The sequence below is a fragment of the Heterodontus francisci genome, chromosome 20 (assembly GCF_036365525.1).
Source record: "Heterodontus francisci isolate sHetFra1 chromosome 20, sHetFra1.hap1, whole genome shotgun sequence".
NCBI classification, from domain to species: Eukaryota; Metazoa; Chordata; class Chondrichthyes; order Heterodontiformes; family Heterodontidae; genus Heterodontus; species Heterodontus francisci.
Window position 1 is genome coordinate 60,482,130 of NC_090390.1, and position 19,593 is coordinate 60,501,722.

At 41.3% G+C, this 19,593-nt stretch overlaps 1 protein-coding gene across 1 annotated transcript in view; it reads right to left on the minus strand.

Moving 5' to 3' along the window:
• The window catches only part of inpp5f (inositol polyphosphate-5-phosphatase F), a 244,755-nt gene that overhangs the window by 142,449 nt on the left and 82,713 nt on the right, over window positions 1-19,593 (minus strand). The window lies entirely within an intron of this gene.

A 19,593-nucleotide genomic window follows, 5' to 3' on the forward strand; every position in this document is an offset into this window, starting at 1 on the left:
TAATAGAATATTGTTTATTGCGAGGGGAATTGAATGCAAAAGTAGGGAGGTTGTACAGGGCATTGGTGAGACCACATCTAGGAGTACTGTGTGCAGTTTTGGTCTCCTTATTTAAGGATATAAATGCATTGGAAACAGTTCAAACAAGGTTTACTAGACTAATACCTGGAATGGGCGGGTGGTATTATAAGGAAAGGTTGGACAAGCTAGGCTTGTATCCATTGGAATTTGGCGGAGTAAAAGGCGACTAGATTGAAACATACAAGATCCTGAAGGGTCTTGACAGCGTGGATGTGTAAAGGATATTTCCTCATGTGGAAGAATCTAGAACTAGGAGTCACTGTTTAAAAATGGGTCGCCCATTTCAGACATTGAGAAATTTTTTCTGAGTGTCGCGAGTCTTTGGAATTCTCTTCCTCAAAAGGCAGTGCAAGCAGAGTCTTTGAATATTTTTAAGGCAGAGATAGATAGACTCTTGATAAGCAAGGGGGTGAAAGGTTAGCGGGGTAGGTGGGAATGTTGAGGTTACAATCAAATCAGCTATGACTTTCTTGAATGGCGGAGTAGGTTCGAGGAGCTGAGTCGCCTAATTCATATGTTAATATGTAACTCAGCCTGAGCAGAAATTTTTTGGGTTTTACTGAACAGTAAAAAAAAAATCTAGAACCATTCCTGGTTTAATACAATGATATGTGGAAGATTCTGAAGTGGGGAGTTGAATTTTTCTCTTTTCCACAGCAGTGCAAAGGAAGTCAATGAAATGAATGATAGTGAACATGGTTGCATTGTTCTAGGGCACTTTTAGTATTTAAAGGTGTTATACCAGCACAACTCGAGGAAAAATTTTTAACGTTATGTAACAATGCATCTTCAATACACAAGCTAAAGCAAACCATTATACAAAGCAAGCAACCATGGAGAAAGTCTACTCTATATCTATTAACTCAGCAACTACTTAAAAAGCATTAAACTATAGCACTTTAACAGCTTATGTCAAATCTATGTAAACTTCACTGGGTTTCAAAATCTGCAATTAGTCTTGGAACACACGTCAGTCAGTTAGGAAAATCACAAAACGCCTAAAATAAATACCCAGTTTAACTGGAATTCAGGTCCTTATTTGTGCTATTCCCATGGATGAAACATTTCATATTACAGCCATTTTACTACTCCGTGAAATATTAGCTAAAGGCAATACTTTAAACACCCAAACCACTTGCATTTAACTCCAATCCATCTGGCAGGATAACTGATGGAAGGCAGACCAAGATTTGCTGGTTCAGGTGGATACAAGTTAACAAAATTTAAGAACCTATGAATTGGAAAACCACCCAAAAATTCCATTCAAATTGCTGGGAAGTATGACAGGAAATGGAAGTGCTGCACTAGAAGCTTTGAAATTGGAGGTGAAGGCACATTCTTGAAGGAGCTATAATCTGGCATCTAATTAACAATTCCATCTTTATAACGAAAACATTTTCTTTTCCAGACATTTCATTTCAATTAAACCACGGGAAATGGGTATTTACAATTCTCTTCCATCCTACGCTTTTATGAATCATCTGATTGTTCTGCTCTGATTTTTATGCTACAGCCAAAGACCAGTCACCCTTTACCCCTTTGGTCTATTTTTTCAAAAAACAGATAGCAAGTAAGAGCAATGCCTCAGGGAAGGTTACAGGAACACCCTGAAGAACATACAGCTTTAATTGAGCTCCAGCACTCTCAATCAAAAACCAACCCACAAGACCCAATTATTGAAGTTTTCCCAAACATTTCAGAACTGCTTTCAATGATGGGTGTAGGAGTTCCATAGCATCAGCAAACAGGTGTTAAAATTCAATTAAACAGCGTGCCGGGAGGTAAAAGTCTGGGCTTCAGTTTAATGGTGCTATAATATCTACTTAACTTCATTTCCTTCTTAAGGACATGTCATTAAATGCAGTTGCAACAATTTTCCATACTGCACTGAGGTAATCAGTAATGAGTATGATATGGTGAGTGGTTGTTTCTTTATTCCCAAGTGTTTTGTGACTTGTGGTAAAGTTGTGTAAAAAAAATGTTTCCACTAAAATCCTGATCTAAACAAACAAAAGATAATTGCATAAGAAATAGGACTGAGACAGACACTACTGTACCAAAAATCAAGAAAACCTTGAGACAGGTTGTTACTTGGCTATCAACTAGAGTCTTCACTTTGTCTACTCAGTTTATGGATCAGTACTTCACACAACAGAAAAATCAGAGAAGGAATTGTAATATCCTTCAAGAACCAACATTCAGATCACATCCCATGTGAAATTCCCACGAGCCTGCAACAAAACATTTCAACTTCAAGAATTCCCCAGTTACGAGTAACATTTCCAACACCAGGTAACTTTTTGGCTTCTATCATTGATAGGATCCTATTAAATTCAATCAAATTAAAAAAAAAATTCATGGTCACATTTCAAGAATCTTGAATTTCAAGTATTTAAAATCAAATTTCACAGCTTCGCAACCATGAAAATGATTAGACAAAAGGAGCTTTCCAGTTTCAACTGGCAATTATATACTCAAAAACGATTGTAAATAGTTGACTATAAACAGGTCACATTCTTTACTCACTGAAGTCAGTGGTTGAATGTGAGCATGGAGCAGCCTGCAACTGTGTTTCTTCATTTCCTATCTGTGCTATGAACACCTATCCATATTTAGACACACCTCTCTCCACACCCAGAGTTGGCTAGAATTGTCAGATATGTGCAGGGTCAATGATACGCACAGCTTCCAGGAATGCTGCAGAAGGTTACTGAAAGCGCAGCTGTTTTTTCTTCACCGCTTGACTCTTCCCCGTAGCAGTAATATTGTTTCAGCTTCTTTGCCATGCAAGAAAACACCTATTCAGCACAGACATTTAATTCAAAAATGTTTTTCGTTTTACTATGCTTCAATCCAGAACAGTACATCCATTAACTTATTCTAAGCTTTGTGGATAGTGATGTGTCAAGATTCAAACCAAGTGATTAAGTCCGTTAGTCGTGTAGCATTCTTGGCAACAAACCGCCTCATTAAGCCGAGCATAGTTTAGAAGCATCACAATGTCTGTTAAAAGCTGTGTTTGCGGTGTCAGTGTGAGCTCTTCTGAGATGAAGTCTTAGTGGTGTTTCAGTTGAGTTGCATGATACTGTACTGCCCGAAACCAAGAATTCCAAAGTGTAATTACTGGCTCAGGAGGAAGGGCGATTTTTTTTTTTTTTTTAGCAATTTCAGCCATATCTGCAACGTGTCGCCTGTATCAAAGCTTGCGGCTAGGGCAGCATTTAAAGATTTTTTGATGTAGCTGACCAGTTTTCTGACTTTATCAAACTCACTGACGAGAAATATGTGCATTACATGTAATGTGGATAGCATTAGGCATTATACCTTGGAGCAAAGATCAGAAAGATTGCCATATAAGTTGCATTGTCACTAATGAAAGCAGAAACTTTGTTGAAATCTGTACCATATTTTGAAACGGTTTTGCTCATCGCTTAGCAAACTGTGGCATAATTAACAGCTCAGTGGACACAGTCTGTGAGCACTGACAGTCTTCCTGACTATACATCTTCAGCCTTACCAGATATGAAATCAAACAAAACATGCAGCACATAGTTGTCTTGCTCATCAGTAGACTCATCACAAACAATTGAAAAAGACTAGTGTTAATTTGGGACTTTGTCTCCTCACTTTAGTAGGTAGCCCCGGTCAGTTTATTCACACTTGGCAAGCAACCACCATTTTACACATTACGTTGAATGAATACCCACAGCTTTGGGTGATCAAGTTTTTCTAATGGTATGTTGCACTTGCAAAAGCTTCCAGAAGTTCCACTGTAACCAACTGAAAATTTTCTGAGCTCTGTCAGCTTCTTCAAATGGGAAGAAATCATTGCTCGTTTTTTTGCGCGTTCGTTTTCCAGCAGTGCAATATCGGATGCTCTCTTTCTGCTGCAATAGCTTTTGGACTTGAAGGGGTGCTGAACCGTTGCCCACCGTGAGATCTAACAAAATATTGCAGCTTGTACAAGTATTCCACCAACAGCACGCAGAATTTGGCTTCAAATTCTCAATGTGCTGCAGCAACGACTGGCCAATTTTGATTTGCCTCATTCTGGCATTCTCACTTGTCTGCTAATACTCAAGATTGCTTCTCCAACTGCACCAGAAACCCTCCCCCATTGACCAATCAGCAAATTGAGCCTCGTCAATCACAAACACTGTTTGCAACATGCCCAGCGAAGTGAGCCTGGTGTCAATGAAAAAAACACACAAATCTCAAAATGGCTGGTTTCACGTAGGACCCGCGATTCTCACGGCCTGACGCATTTTTAACAGCAATGAATTTGTTGGGCCCTAATCCAGACATTAAGATATCTACACATGATTTGCTTTCATATTTGCTTCTCCCCACTTCCTTCATCAAGAGATGTCACATCTCCCTCACTGTTCAAAATGTCTCAAAAATCAGGAATCAATTGAAGCACGATTCAAACCACCAAAATTATTACCTGCTTTATGGCACTGGGCATTATCACACTAGCATTGATACATCTCGGAAATGATTTTAGCTAAAAAATTGAAGTTTTGTTTTTAAAAAGCAACATATCCAAACACCAATAACTCTGAAGCTACAGACTTAACATTAAGAATGGCACCAAGGTTTAGAGCTGCCTCACTTAGCACACCTTTAGAACTGAATGCCATTTTCACGTGTTGAGTAGTGTTCTAACTCTGAAGAGGTTACTGTATTACTTCATTATAATAAACCCCAGGCTTTCATAATCCCAGCAGGAAATCTTAATTTTTCCAATACTACAAACACGAGCATGAGCGACCCAGACAGACTGATATAATGATGGACTACAAGTGGACACTAATTTTTTTCTTTTTTTAATTCATTCATGGGATGTGGGCGTCCCTGGACAAGGCCAGCATTTATTTCCCATCCCTAATTGCCCTTGAGAAGGTGGTGGTGAGCTGCCTTCTTGAACCGCTGCAGTCCATGTGGGGTAGGCACACCCACAGTGCTGTTAGGAAGAGAGTTCCAGGATTTTGACCCAGTGACAGTGAAGGTACGGCGATATAGTTGCAAGTCAGGGTGGTGTGTGACTTGGAGGAGAACTTGCAGGTGGTGGTGTTCCCATGCATTTGCTGCCCTTGTCATTCTAGTCGGTAGAGGTCGCAGGTTTGGAAAGTGAACGATAAATGATTGAACGATAAACATTGAATACAAATCATGCATGGCACACGCATTAGGTGCCAGCGGCACAGTGTAATACAGTATAATACTGTAAAGCAATGCTTTTTGTATAAAAGACAATCTGTCCATTTTCTTAAGCATTGAAAATTTCAAATCTTTAATGGATGGATTACTTTAAGCAGCAGTGTAATTTAGAACTGGCATTGGAGTTATGGGTGGAGTGGACATGAGGGGACTCGCTCATCTCTTCTACGCAATGGCAGTCCAAGACACATCCACAACGTCAACAAAACTGGTCTTTTCTTTTGAAAAAAAAATCAGCTCCTCCCCATTAAAACTCTCATCAACATTCATGTTGCCTGTGTTGGCACAAAACAAAAGAAACAGGTGAGTTACTCTCTCACAAGGGAGAAACGTGGATGGAACTGACTGGATGCCCCCATTTATTCATTGATCATGCAGTGAATCCCGTGTGTTTTACAAATGTAGACCATTTAACAAGATAGAAACAGCGCGCATTGCCAAAAACGTGGATACGAAGCAATCCATGCTCCACAGTGTAGTACAATGATTGTTTCATTTTTCCGATGAACAAAAAAAAAAATAGCTAAATACTACAATAATGAACACCCTGTTGCAACTACCTTTCTAGCAGTCCTGAGGGTGTTCTTTAGAATGAAGTTCAACTGTTTCCAAAATGTGCTATGAAGTAATCACAAGTGGGCACATTATTTATTCACTAAGCATTTGATCGAATCATGGGCCAAAGTAGGTCAATTTCTTAGTTTAAAGAAATAACAATACAAGCATTATCCAGCATTTAGCTTAATTCTTCTGGACAACCTAGTTACATATTTATTCAGATTCAGCTTTTCATGAAACTTCAATTGAATGAATTTTGATTTGGGGGGAGGGTGCGTTTCTGCAGGCTGTTTTTCCTTCAAGTCTGCAATTCTCTCCATACTTGCATAACACAGCAATTAACCAAAGCAGTTCAATGCCACAGCAATCATTCTGACTATGTGAAGACATTTCTGGACGGCGGTACCCATCCTATTCACTTTGAGGGACAATTTGTGTTATTCCTCTCTCAATGAAAACAACGTTGGGATGTTTTTCCTACATCTGTTTCTGCTAATCAGATACTCCAGCAAGATACGCATCCAAGAATTTTAGTCTCTCTTAAAAAGAATGATAATGCTACAAGCCAGTGGCAACTACAATAGAAAATGTTTCTAAGCCCAGCCAATTTCCTACAAGAGCTGCATAACAACAGCACTCATCACAACCCTTGCAATAGCAGTTTATCCATTTAAAGCTAAAACAGGAAGGAGAAATACAGTTTTGATTCTAGTAACTGCCAGATACCAGGGCATGCTTCAGAATTACAAGGCTGGCTGGTGAGCTTTCCCTGCAATATTGCATCATGATGAACCAATTTAAAGACTAGATTGTCTAGTAAATCTTGCATAATTTGTATGTTGAGATTCAACATTCATTCATTACCTGCTTCCTTCCCCCCTCTCTCATCTGGAGAGTGTACAGCCAATTCAGCATTCATTGCATGACTCATTCATTGTTCCATTCTAAATTGATCAAGCAATTTGGACATTAAATCTACAATACCCCTTTAGCTACATACAGGTGTTTCCACAAACAATTTATGGGGTAGGGAGAAAGAGCAGTGAGAGGTTGAGAAGACAGACAAAAAAAAATAGCATGGGTGGCCTGTTCCTGCAATCTGCTCACCAGAATTGAAAACATTTTAGCAGCTCATCTTGGCCATGAGACCAATGTTTGTACTATTAGAACTATTCGGCCCCAAGGTGCTTCACAGAAGCAGCGCATGGATGAACTGCAACAATTTATTCCTGTCTGGCGCAAAAGTAAAACAGGAAAGGTAACCAAACCATGGTTTACAAGGGAAATTAGAGATAGCATTAGATCCAAGGAAGAGGCATACAAATTCGCCAGACAAAACAATGGACCTGAGGATTGGGAGCAGTTTAGTATTCAAAGGAGGACCAAGGGATTGATTAAGGAGGGGAAAATAGAGTGAGAGTGTAAGCTTACAGGGAACATAAAAACTGACTGTAAAAGTTTCTATAGGTATGTGAAGAGAAAAAGATTGGTGAACAGTCAAACAGGGGAATTTATTATGGGGAACAAAGAAATGGCTGACCAACTAAATGCATACCTGGGTTCTGCCTTCACAAAGGAGGACACAAATATCATACCAGAAATGTTGGGAAACACAGGGTTTAGAGAGAGAGAGAGGAACTGAAGAAAATCAGTAGGAGTAGAGAAATGGTGTTGGGAAAATTGTTAGAATTGAAGGCCGATAAATCCCCAGGGCCTGATAATCTACATCCCAGAGTACTTAAGGAAGTGACCCTAGAAATAGTGGACGGTCATCTTCCAAAATTCTGCAGACTCTGAAACAGTTCCTACAGATTGGAGGGTAGCTAATGTAACCCCACTATTTAAAAAGGGAGAGAGCAAACAGGGAATTATAAGCAAGTCAGCCTGACGTCAGTAGTGGGGAAAATTCCAAAGTCCATTATCTAAGATTTTATAGCAGAGCACTTGGAGAACAGTGGTAGAATCAGACAGTCAGCATGGATTTACGAAAGGGAAATCATGCTTGACAAATCTACTAGAATTCTTCGAGTATCTAACTAGTTACGAGTTGATGAGGGACAGCCAGTGGATGTGGTTTATTTGGACTTTCAGAAGACTTTCAACAAAGTTCCACATAAGAGATTAGTGTGCATAATTAAAATACATGGGATTGGAGGTAGTGTATTGCCACGGATAGAAAATTGGTTGGCAGACAGGAAACAGTAGGAGTAAAATGGGCCTTTTTCCAAATGGCAGGCAGTGACTAGTGGGGTACCGCAGGGATCAGTGCTAGGACCCCAGCTATTCACAATATATATTAATGATTTAGATGAGGGAACTAAATGTAATAGCTCCAAATTTGCAGATACACAAAACTGGGTGGGAGGGTGAGTTTTGGAAGGATGTAGAGGGGCTTCAGGGTGATTTGGACAAGTTGAGTGGGCAAATGCATGGCCGATGCAGTATAATGTGGATAAATGTGAGGTTATCCACTCTGGTAGCAAAAACAGGAAGGCAGATTATCTGAATGGCTATAAACAGAGGGGAATATGCAACGAGACCTGGGTGTTCACGTACACAAGTTGAAGTTAAGCATGCAGGTCTAACAGGTGGTAAAAAGACAAATGGTATGTTAGCCTTCATAGTGAGAGGATTAGAGTACAGCAGCAGGGATGTCTTGCTGCAGTTATACAAGGCCTTGGTGAGGCCACACCTGGAATACTGTGCGCAATTTTGGTCTCCTTATCTGAGGAAGGATGTTCTTGCTATAAAGGGAGTGCAGCAAAGGTTTACCAGACTGATTCCTGGGATGGCAGGACTGACGTATGAGGAGAGATTGAGTCATTTAGGATTATATTCGCTGGAGTTCAGAAGAGTGAGGGGGGGATCTCATAGAAACCTATAAAATTCTAACAGGACTTGACAGGGTAGATGCAGGAAGGATGTTCCCGATGGTGGGGGAGTCCAGAACCAGGGGTCATAGTCTCAGGATACGGGGTAAACCATTCAGGACTGAGATGAGGAGAAATTTCTTCACCCAGTGTGATGAGCCTGTGGATGTCGCTACCACAGAAAGCAGTTGAGGCGAAAACATTGTATGTTTAAGAAGGAGTTAGCTATAGCTCTTGGGGCGAAAGGGATCAAAGGATATGGGGGGGGGGGGGGGGTGGGGAAAGCAGGAACATGTTACTGAGTTGGATGATCAGCCATGATCATAATGAATGGCAGAGCAGGCTTGAAGGGCCAAATGGCCTACTCCTATTTTCTATGTTTCTATTATAAAACAAAATTTGATATCAAGTCACATAAGGAGATATCAGGACAGATGTTCAAAAACTTGGTCAGAGTTACATTCTAAAGAGTATTAAAAAAAGAGCGGGGGTGGGGGGGGGGAAAAAAGTGTCACAGATTTAGGGAAGGATGTTCCAGAGGTTAGGGCCTTGACAACTAAAAGGTGCAGCCAGCAATGGTGGAACTATTAAAATCTGGGATGAAGAGGCCACAATTAAGAGTGCAGATATCTTGGGGGGTTGTGGGGCTGAGGAAAATTGCAGAGATGGGGTGGGTGGGGGGGGGGGGAGGCCATGGAGAGATTTGGAAACAAGGGGGAGAATTACATTCGTCCAAGACGACATTGCTTAACTAGGAGCCAGTGTAGGTCAGCAAGAACAAAGATGATGGGTGAAGAGGACTTAGTGCAAGCAGTTTTGGATGAACTCAAGTTCATGAAGGATAGAATGTGGGAAGCCAACCAGAAGTGCAGTGGAATAGACAAGTCTAGGAGGGAACAAAGCCATATATTAGGTTTTACTGAACAATTTATAGCAGAAAACAAAAAGATTTTCAATTATGGCACCAAGTAAGCATAAATGGAAATTAGAGTTTAAGCCAGGTATCCAACAAGTGACCAAAACAATACAAATGAAGTTACAGTGGAAACTGGAACATAGAATTCCAGAATTTAGTGAATTTCCTCTCAGTTACTCGTGCACTGCCAGCTCCATAAGTGATACCTGAAGCATGAAATGGTTTATGGTTTATGACATTGAGGGGTGGGGGTGGGGGGTGGGGAGAAGGAGAGAGAAGGGATTTTTAAAAAGTGCTCGAGAAAGTAGGTTAGAATTATATAAGAGCACAGCAAACTACCATTTCAGAACTGGGGTATTGCAGTATACTGCTGTCGTAGGTATAAAGCACTGTCGTAGGTATAAAAGATATAATGCTTACTAATGATCATTGCAACCCCTGTCCAACTGCCCTGCTCATTCGGTATCGATTAATTACTAGCTGGAAATCTACAGCTGTAGTTGTACAACAAAACAGACAAAAAAAAAAATCAAATCTTAGAAGGCTGAGACTATTGGTAATAACTCCACACAGTAAGAACAGGCACACTGCAAATCAAGCTCTTGTATAAGAACTGTAATGCCATTATGAGAGATTGTCATGCTGAAATGCTTAAAGAGTAGGTATAATAATAAAAAAAGGCATTGAAAACAAAATTCCAAGATGGGTTTTCTTGAACATAAACAGCACGCATCAGTAATTGCCTTGGTGACATGTCTTTGCACACTGATTTGGGTCGAAAAATGTGAAGTGCATGACTTGCATTTAAGTGCCGCCATTGAATGATACAGCACCTTGAGGGAAATAAGAGTTGATTAGTATTTGTAATCCTCCAAAAAATACAACCAACATTTTCAAAGGTTACTGTACTGCTAATTTTTGTCCCTAAAAATGAACCATTTTACATTAAGGCTCTTTTATATTACAGGCCAAAAATAAACTGCACATTTTTCATATGCAAAATTGGCTTATCTGCTTCCAGGTGTTACTGGATATAACAGAACAGTAAACAGGGCCATTAAACTGACTGGACTCAGGGACCCAAGACTAAAATAGTAATTCATTTTACTTGATTTTAATTATATTAAATCCATTTTAAAAATGCACCCAAGCAGTGGCACCTCTGGGAAGTCATTAAATGTTTAGACCTGCAGCAAATTAGCCTGGGAACAGCCAAGAATCAACTAACTGACTGTAATGCAATTAGCACAAGTCAACTTGTTCACCATGGATGTCTTGACATGCATTTTTGTTTCACATCCATGTTTGGCTGCTCAAAACATGGCCCACAGCTCATTTCGACTGCAGTGATTATTGATTTAAATTCATCTCTTAATAGCCTAAAAATCTAACTTCCAATTGTTTCTAGTCGTTAAAACCAGGTTAGTTAAAAAGAATCAAGGAGACACTGAAGAGCCACGATTTTAGCCACAAACCCACTGTTTCACGTGATGTTTCTCTGCAAACCCTCAGCAGACAGTCTTTAAAGGGACTGCATCGACATCAAAAGGACTCCAATATCTAAATTTTAGGCAATAGTTACAGGTCACCTTTCTATTTTACCTGCCTCTTCAACAAAGAGGAATGGATTAAAAAACCTCAAAAGATAGCATGTTACTGCCTAGGAGCTGGCCACAACAAAGAGTATTATGGAATAATTTTAAGTCAACATAGTTTTTGTATGTTGTACAAACTGCCTACTTAAAATGATCATGCCACGGTTTGGCATTTTTCTATTTAAAATGGAATATAGTTTAGTTTCACAGCTGCAGACATCACTCTTTACCTTCCCAAAGATGTCATTGTTTGCCTGTGTGAGTACACTATATGTTAGAATGTTATTTGGCATGGGGGTGGGGTGAGAAGAGAAGCGAGGCACATCAAGTGTTCCCTTGCCAAACTGAAGAAAATTAATTTCAGAATCATAATTAGCAGCGCTAAATATTTATATATGCAAATTAGTCCACATGATTAACAAAAGTAATTCAACATTAGCTGCGTTACTGCACATGAATTTACAGTTGAGATGAGCAAGGTTAATTTAGGACAAGACTCCTTAGGTAGCTGACGAGTTAACAGCATCAGATCGCCAGTCTACTGAACAGATTCAAGTCTATGTGCTTGTAGCTAGTTATATTTTCAGATCTTCTAAGACTTGGCCTTTAGGAGTTGCTGAGATTCAGCTGGTTGGCTCACCTTTCTCTGTGACAATGTCATTAGTCTTATGGGATGGTGGGGTAATGACCCAAGTCTGTGGAGATGTTGCAGATCTGCACACAGGGGAAATGTGGCAAGTTGGATCCAAAATTGGCTCAGTGACAGCAAACAAAGGGTAATGGTCGACGGATATTTGTGCTAGTGGAAAGCAGTTTCCAGTGGCATTCCACAGTGCTAAGTGCTGGGTCCCTTGCTGTTTGTGGTATATATTAATGATTAAATGTGGGAGGCATGATTGGGAAATTTGCAGATGGACAAAAATTGGCCGTGTAGTTGATCGCGAAGAGGATAGCTGTAGACTCCAGAATATCAATGGTTTGGTTGAGTGGGCAGGAAAGTGGCAAATTTTCAAACAGAAGTGTGAGGTAATGCATTTGAGGGCAAACAAAACGAGGAATACACAATAAACAGGAGGATACTGAGACGGGTAGAAGTGAGACACCTTGGAGTGCATGTCCACAGGTCCCAGGACAGGTAGATAAAGTGGTGAAAGCAGCATATGGAATGCTTTCTTTTATTGGCCGAGGTATAGAAGGCAAAAGCAGGGATGTAATGTAATGTTGGAACTGTATTAATCGCTGGTTAGGCCTCAGCTGGAGTATTGTGTGCAGTTCTGGGCACATTACAGGAAGGACATAATTGCTCCCGAGAGAGTACAGAAGAGATTTACAAGAATGTTGCCAGGGCTTGAAAATTGCAGCTATGAGGAGAGATTGGATAGTCTATGGTTGTTTTCATTAGAAAACAGGCTGAGGAGTGACTTGTCTGAGTGTACAAAATTATGAGGGGCCTAGTTGAGTAGACAGGAAGGACCAGTTTCCACTAGCGGAGAGGTCAATTACCAGGGGACACAGATTGAAGATGATTGGTAGAAGGACTGGAGGGGACATGAGGAAAAACATTTTCACCCAGAGGGTGCTGGAATTCACCACCAGGTATGGTGGAGGCAGAAACCCTCAACTCATTTAAAAAGGTACCTTGACATGCACCTGAAGTGCTGTAACCTACAAGGCTATGGCCAGGTACTGGAAGGTGGGATTAGATTGGGCGGCTAGTTTTTTTAAGCCAGCACAGACATGGGCTGAATGGTCCTCTGTGATGTAACTTTTCTATGGTTCTATTGTTTACTGCATGATCAGTTGGTGATTACAAAAGGAACTTAAATGGGTCGCTGGTTATCGAGTTGCTAAAATTACATTTCCACCAATAACTTGTCAACCAGAAATATTGACTTATACCTCATTAAGGTATAAGAACACCACTTCATAAACTGTATTTTTACTGGATTGTCTTCAGGTAATATAGCTTATGTGTATGTAAATAATGAAATCCTTGAACTCTCACGACTGACCTGTGGGCAGAATACTTAACAGCAATTATATAAAATTACACTAACATTCAGCAATTACTTAACTACAGTAAATAGTTTGATCATTGATTTGAATCCATTCACCAATCTTTATCCTCCTTGCTCTTTTCAATATAACCTTATGACTTTGCAGGGGCTCTGGCAGCTTTAAACAGTTTCTTTTGGTGTCAACATGTTACTGCAGTCCTGGTAGGGGTCCAATCCATTAAACACCAATAGTAAGAAAATCTTTCAAACTTGTTTTTCTTAAATTATCAAATTATATTTTGGTCATTTTCAGGTGCAGAACCCGGCTTTAAATTGTTAATTTAAATGGATGTTTCTGCCGATGAACTCAATCTTCACAGCTCAATAATTGAGAGATCAGCATGTTTTAATGGTAGATTAAAGATACACAGGTGAAGGGCATTGTTTAATTAAGGACTTCGAACAGATATACAGAGCACCTGCTGGGACACGGGGGTGGAGGGAGAGACATGTAATGCTGCATTCTGTGAATAAGCCGACACGTAAAGGATGTGTCTAGCTTCATTCCACACCATTTGGCTTAGATCAGTTTGTCAACTTGTGTGTAACCACGCTTGCACAGGAAAAGGGGGAGTGCCTGTCATTTGCCGTGAACAGGATACAGCCTGCCTGGGACTGAAACTGCAGCTTATGGTCTCAGTGCAAGTTCAATTTTATCAATGAACAATGTTTGCAATTAAAGGCGTTGGCATGCCTGGTGTTGATTCACCTCTGACGTCAACATAAATATTACTTTTGCACCCTGACCCTGCATCTCTCCAGATCACCTGGAATGATTGCGGTCATGTGCTGCCTGAGAAATGCACCCAGCACAATGGTGCGAGCGGTGGTTTGAACAGCCTCAAATGCAAGTATAAGGAGACCAAAATTGCGCTCTATTGTACGCTAGGTGTGGTCTCATCAATACCCTATACATTTGTAGCAAGACTTCTAATTTTATATGCCATCCCCCTTACAATAAACACCAACATACCATTTGCCTTCCGAATTACTCACTGTACCTTCCAGCTAACTTGTGATTCATGTATCAGGACACCCAGATCCCTCTGTACCAAAGCATTCTGTACTCTCTTCATTTAAATAATGGCCTGGATTTTGCAGTAACAAAGACATTTGCTGCTATTGAGAGCTGGAACATCACAAATTCCAGTGATTGCAGATGCACCGAAAACCAGAAGTTGCGGCGCAGCTCAACAAGCACTGTGCGATGATGATTCTGCCAGGCCACTCTTTGAAGTGGCAGGGACAAGTATTACATGAATCTGGGCTAACTGCCCACAGCTTGCACAGATTTTTACATGCCTTATGTTACAGCTGATATTAGCAGGCGTAAAGTCTGTTGGGGAGCAGATCGGCCAATTAACTACACAATGAACAGAAGGAGCTCAGCAAATTTTGATTTCAACTTTTAGCCCACATTTACTGGGAATAAACTTTTGTCAGACAGGGTCATTGAATGCTGCAGCCCTCTTTCCATTTTCACGTTTCTCTTTCTCCAGTTCCTGACAATGTATTGCCTGTCTGAAGCTCTCAAATTTTACCTTAAAATGTTATGCCCATTGGTTTGCTCCTACTGCCCTTTGACATCCAGTTTAGAACCATTTTTAGTTTGTATGAATTACTCCACTCTCTTTTCCCAAGAAAAATAAATTTCAAGCCAGTTTTAATATTGTGGTTAATTTGACAAACCCTGCACAGTTTGATGACAGATATTGGGCTAATTAGCTTCCAAGTTTCCTGCTTCTGTCTCCCTCTTTTCTTGGAGAGGTGTTACATTTGCAGTTTGCCAATCTATTGGGACCTCTCCAGAACCCAAGGAATTTTGGAGGATTACAACCAATGCATCCACTATCTCTGCAGCCATTTTTTTTCCCCCAAGATCCGAGGATGCTGATCAGGTCCTACTGACTTGTCAGTCTTTAGTCCTATTATTTTTCCTAGTACTTTTTCTCTTGTGATAACGACAAGTTCCTCCTTCCCTTTTGCACAGATTTTCTATTACTGGGATGCTTTTCGCATCTACCGTGAAGACAAATGCAAAATATTTGTTCCAAGTCTTTGCCATTTCCTCATTTCCCATTAATTCCCTAGTCTCAGCCTCGAAGGGATGAATGTGTACTTTAGCTACTCTCTTCCTTTTTATTACTTGTAGAAGCTTTACTGTCTGTTTCTAGATTTCTTGCTACTTTACTCATTCTAATTTCTCCCTCTATTTTAAAGTCATCCTTTGCTGGTTTCTAAAATTTTCCCAATCTTCTGGCCTAATACCAATTTTTGCAACATTCTACATCTTTTCTTTTAATTTGATACCATCCTTAAGTTCCTTCGTTAGCCACAGATGCTACATCCTTCTGGTAAAGTCTTTTTCTCTGTGGAACATACCTTTTGTTGAGTTATGAAATATCTTCTTAAATGTTTGTACAAATGTTGGCACAGTGGTTAGCACCGCAGCCTCACAGCTCCAGCGACGCGGGTTCAATTCAGAGTACTGCCTGTGTGGAGTTTGCAAGTTCTCCCTGTGTTTGAGTGGGTTTTCTCCGGGTGCTCCGGTTTCCTCCCACAAGCCAAATGACTTGCAGGTTGGTAGGTAAATTGGCGATTATAAATTGCCCCTAGTTTAGGTAGGTGGTAGGGAAAAAAAGGGACAGGTGGGGATGTGGTAGGAATATCACATCACTTGCCCTGCCATTAGTTTTATTTAACTAATTAGGTTTTGAAGTAACAGTCTGTCTATTCATAATTTTTAATCTACATAATAACCTTGTTTAATTAAAAGGTAACAGGTTATGCGGAGGAATACAAATGATTTAGTGTCCCAGACTTCCCCAGTACTGCTTCACTATGTATAAACAATTAGCAGGACAAGACAAAATAAAATAATTGCCAACCTAGTTTTCTAATTTATAGGAACAAACATTGCAGGATGATCCAAGAAAAATTGAGGCAATTAAAACAACCAATTTAACTTTCAAATGATTCATTCAGGCTCAGAATATTGAGGTTTTCTGACCTGATGAAATCTGCAGCGAGTTGCTGAACCTAAATAGATAGAAGGCAAACTGATACACAAGTCTGTGTATATATTGGAGTTGCCAACTACCGGAGGAAAGAAGGCAGTTTCCTACAAAGTGGAATCTAGACATATTATTGCCCAAGAATTTCTAAAGAGGAAGAGGTTGTCCCATATACTTGCTAGCCTTACAGCACACTGATTATCTGAGGCTACATAGCACAACGCTACGAGTAACAGTTCTTCATGTAGTCGAAATCTAAAAGACCAAGACGACACTTGATTTTGTGGGAGGAGACGGAGAGAGACGGAGAGAGACGGAGAGAGACGGAGAGAGACGGAGAGAGACGGAGAGAGACGGAGAGAGACGGAGAGAGACGGAGAGAGACGGAGAGAGACGGAGAGAGACGGAGAGAGACGGAGAGAGACGGAGAGAGACGGAGAGAGACGGAGAGAGACGGAGAGAGACGGAGAGAGACGGAGAGAGACGGAGAGAGACGGAGAGAGACGGAGAGAGACGGAGAGAGACGGAGAGAGACGGAGAGAGACGGAGAGAGACGGAGAGAGACGGAGAGAGACGGAGAGAGACGGAGAGAGACGGAGAGAGACGGAGAGAGACGGAGAGAGACGGAGAGAGACGGAGAGAGACGGAGAGAGACGGAGAGAGACGGAGAGAGACGGAGAGAGACGGAGAGAGACGGAGAGAGACGGAGAGAGACGGAGAGAGACGGAGAGAGACGGAGAGAGACGGAGAGAGACGGAGAGAGACGGAGAGAGACGGAGAGAGACGGAGAGAGACGGAGAGAGACGGAGAGAGACGGAGAGAGACGGAGAGAGACGAAATCTGCAAACACAATTTTACTTTGAATTAAAGTACTAACTCCTTTCATGAGTTTCAATTAAGAAAATAAATCTGGCTCTTCAGAAAATCTGAATTATATGACAGGCATATTAAACTACAATTGCAAGAAATGGAAATGGATACAATTTAGCAAATAATGTTAAGACCAATACCAGAATACAATACAAGCCTGCGTCCTCAGTACCTTGCTCTATGGCAGCGAGGCCTGGACAACGTACGTCAGCCAAGAGCGACGTCTCAATTCATTCCATCTTCGCTGCCTCCGGAGAATACTTGGCATCAGGTGGCAGGACCGTATCTCCAACACAGAAGTCCTCGAGGCGGCCAACATCGCCAGCTTATACACACTACTGAGTCAGCGGCGCTTGAGGTGGCTTGGCCATGTGAGCAGCATGGAAGATGGCAGGATCCCCAAAGACACATTGTACAGCGAGCTCGCCGCTGGTATCAGACCCACCGGCCGTCCATGTCTCCGCTTTAAAGATGTCTGTAAACGCGACATGAAGTCCTGTGACATTGATCACAAGTCGTGGGAGTCGGTTGCCACCGTTCGCCAGAGCTGGCGGGCAGCCATAAAGGCGGGGCTAAAGTGTGGCGAGTTGGAGACTTAGCAGTTGGCAGGAAAAAAGAGAGGCGCAAGGGGAGAGCCAACTGTGTAACAGCCCCGACAAACAAATTTTTCTGCAGCACCTGTGGAAGAGCCTGTCACTCTAGAATTGGCCTTTATAGCCACTTCAGGCGCTGCTCCACAAACCACTGACCACCTCCAGGCGCTTACCCATTGTCTCTCGAGATAAGGAGGCCAAAGAAGAATACCAGAACACACTTTACACAAAGATCAATAATATTCTGATTAGGGCAGCGGAGGCAAAAAAAATTGAAGTAACTGCAGATGCAGTTAGACACTATCATGAGTTCAGGGGGAGAACTACAGGTTTCTACAGAATAAGCAGGCCAAATGTCCTCTCATTCTTGAGAAGACATGGCAAGATCGCACTAGTAAAAGCAATTACAATTACAATGGAGCCATTCTGTCTTGAACGGAATTGACAGCAGTTTACTTCTTACAAACACGATTTAAGTTTCAGCTGCCAAATAGATTTGCCCCGCTTTCTCCAATGTCTCCTCTTAAGGCATGAATGCATCCTTAAGTGCTGGTTGCCTCAAGAGTGCCTTCTCCAAGTGGCGATTTGGTATGTGTACAACTAGCGTACTTAACGATTAGAGGAGCACAGCGGCACTTGATCCTGCGGTTATGACCAGGTGAGAAGGGGTTTCGGGTTCCCTCTCAGCCTTTGCCTGGCTTAACCGTAACCGGGTTTAATTTTATAAACACTGTTTTGGCTTACCCAACCCTGCCCCCAGTGAATCCTTGTTCATTGCTTTCCAATTGAAAGGCAAAAGAATCAGACAGGTTGTCTTATATTTAAAGAAAAGTGGAAGTTTATTAACCTTAAACTCCAATTCTGTTAACTACTACAAGTACGCGACACAACCACACTAGCATGCGTACACAATAAAACACACGCAGATAGAGACAGAAAAAGTAGAAAGAATAAAAAGGGAAAAAGTTTGAGACAATGGCTGGGTTGTAATTACAGTCCTTTGAGTTTGATGTGGAGTCTTTAGTTGCTGCCAAGTCTTGCCATTCGTTGGGGCCCAATGCTCACTTTAACTTGTTTTGATGTAGGAGTCTTTTCTCTTAAGGTTTAAGCGACTTCAGTGGGTCCAGAGGTTTGTGAGAAAGCAACAGAGAGCCAGCGAGGAGAGAGGCTCTCTTGTTCCAGTTGCAATCTGTAGCCTATCTTCAAACTGCCCTGTGTGTAGTTCAAGAAGCCTGGACCAGCAGGTTAGTCGTATGACCATCCAGTTTAACCACTCGTGTTTGAGGATTCTCCATCTTAGACACTGGAATGAGAGCTTTCTTACACCTTCAATGTCTGGTGATCAAAGTCCATATGGGTTCATTGGACCAGGGAGTCATTGCTTTGTCTCTTCAAGCACTGTCTTAGTATGCAAATGTCCTCCTACCAAATGTCTGGTGATCTCTTTAAACTAGTCATTTCTTCACGCCAGCAACAGTTCAAAATTAATGCTATGAAATTAATATGCCTCATTCTTGGCAGGTGGGGGTCTTCATGACATTGCCTTAAACAATGAATGTGATATTACTCACATACACAAACCCCTATGGACCTGATCGGCAGCGGGAATGGTGTATTTTCTTCCCCACTACTTAGCCCAGGATACTCAGGAAAATTGCAGCTCCATCCCCAATGATCAGCAAATTGAACACAGACTGGGAACAGAACAGCTTTGCTGGGTCACTGCCATTTGTTAGTCAAGTCACTGTACCCCAAGGAGCATTTATGGATAACATAATTCACAAAGAGTGTGTAAAAAGATTGCTATAATTCATTG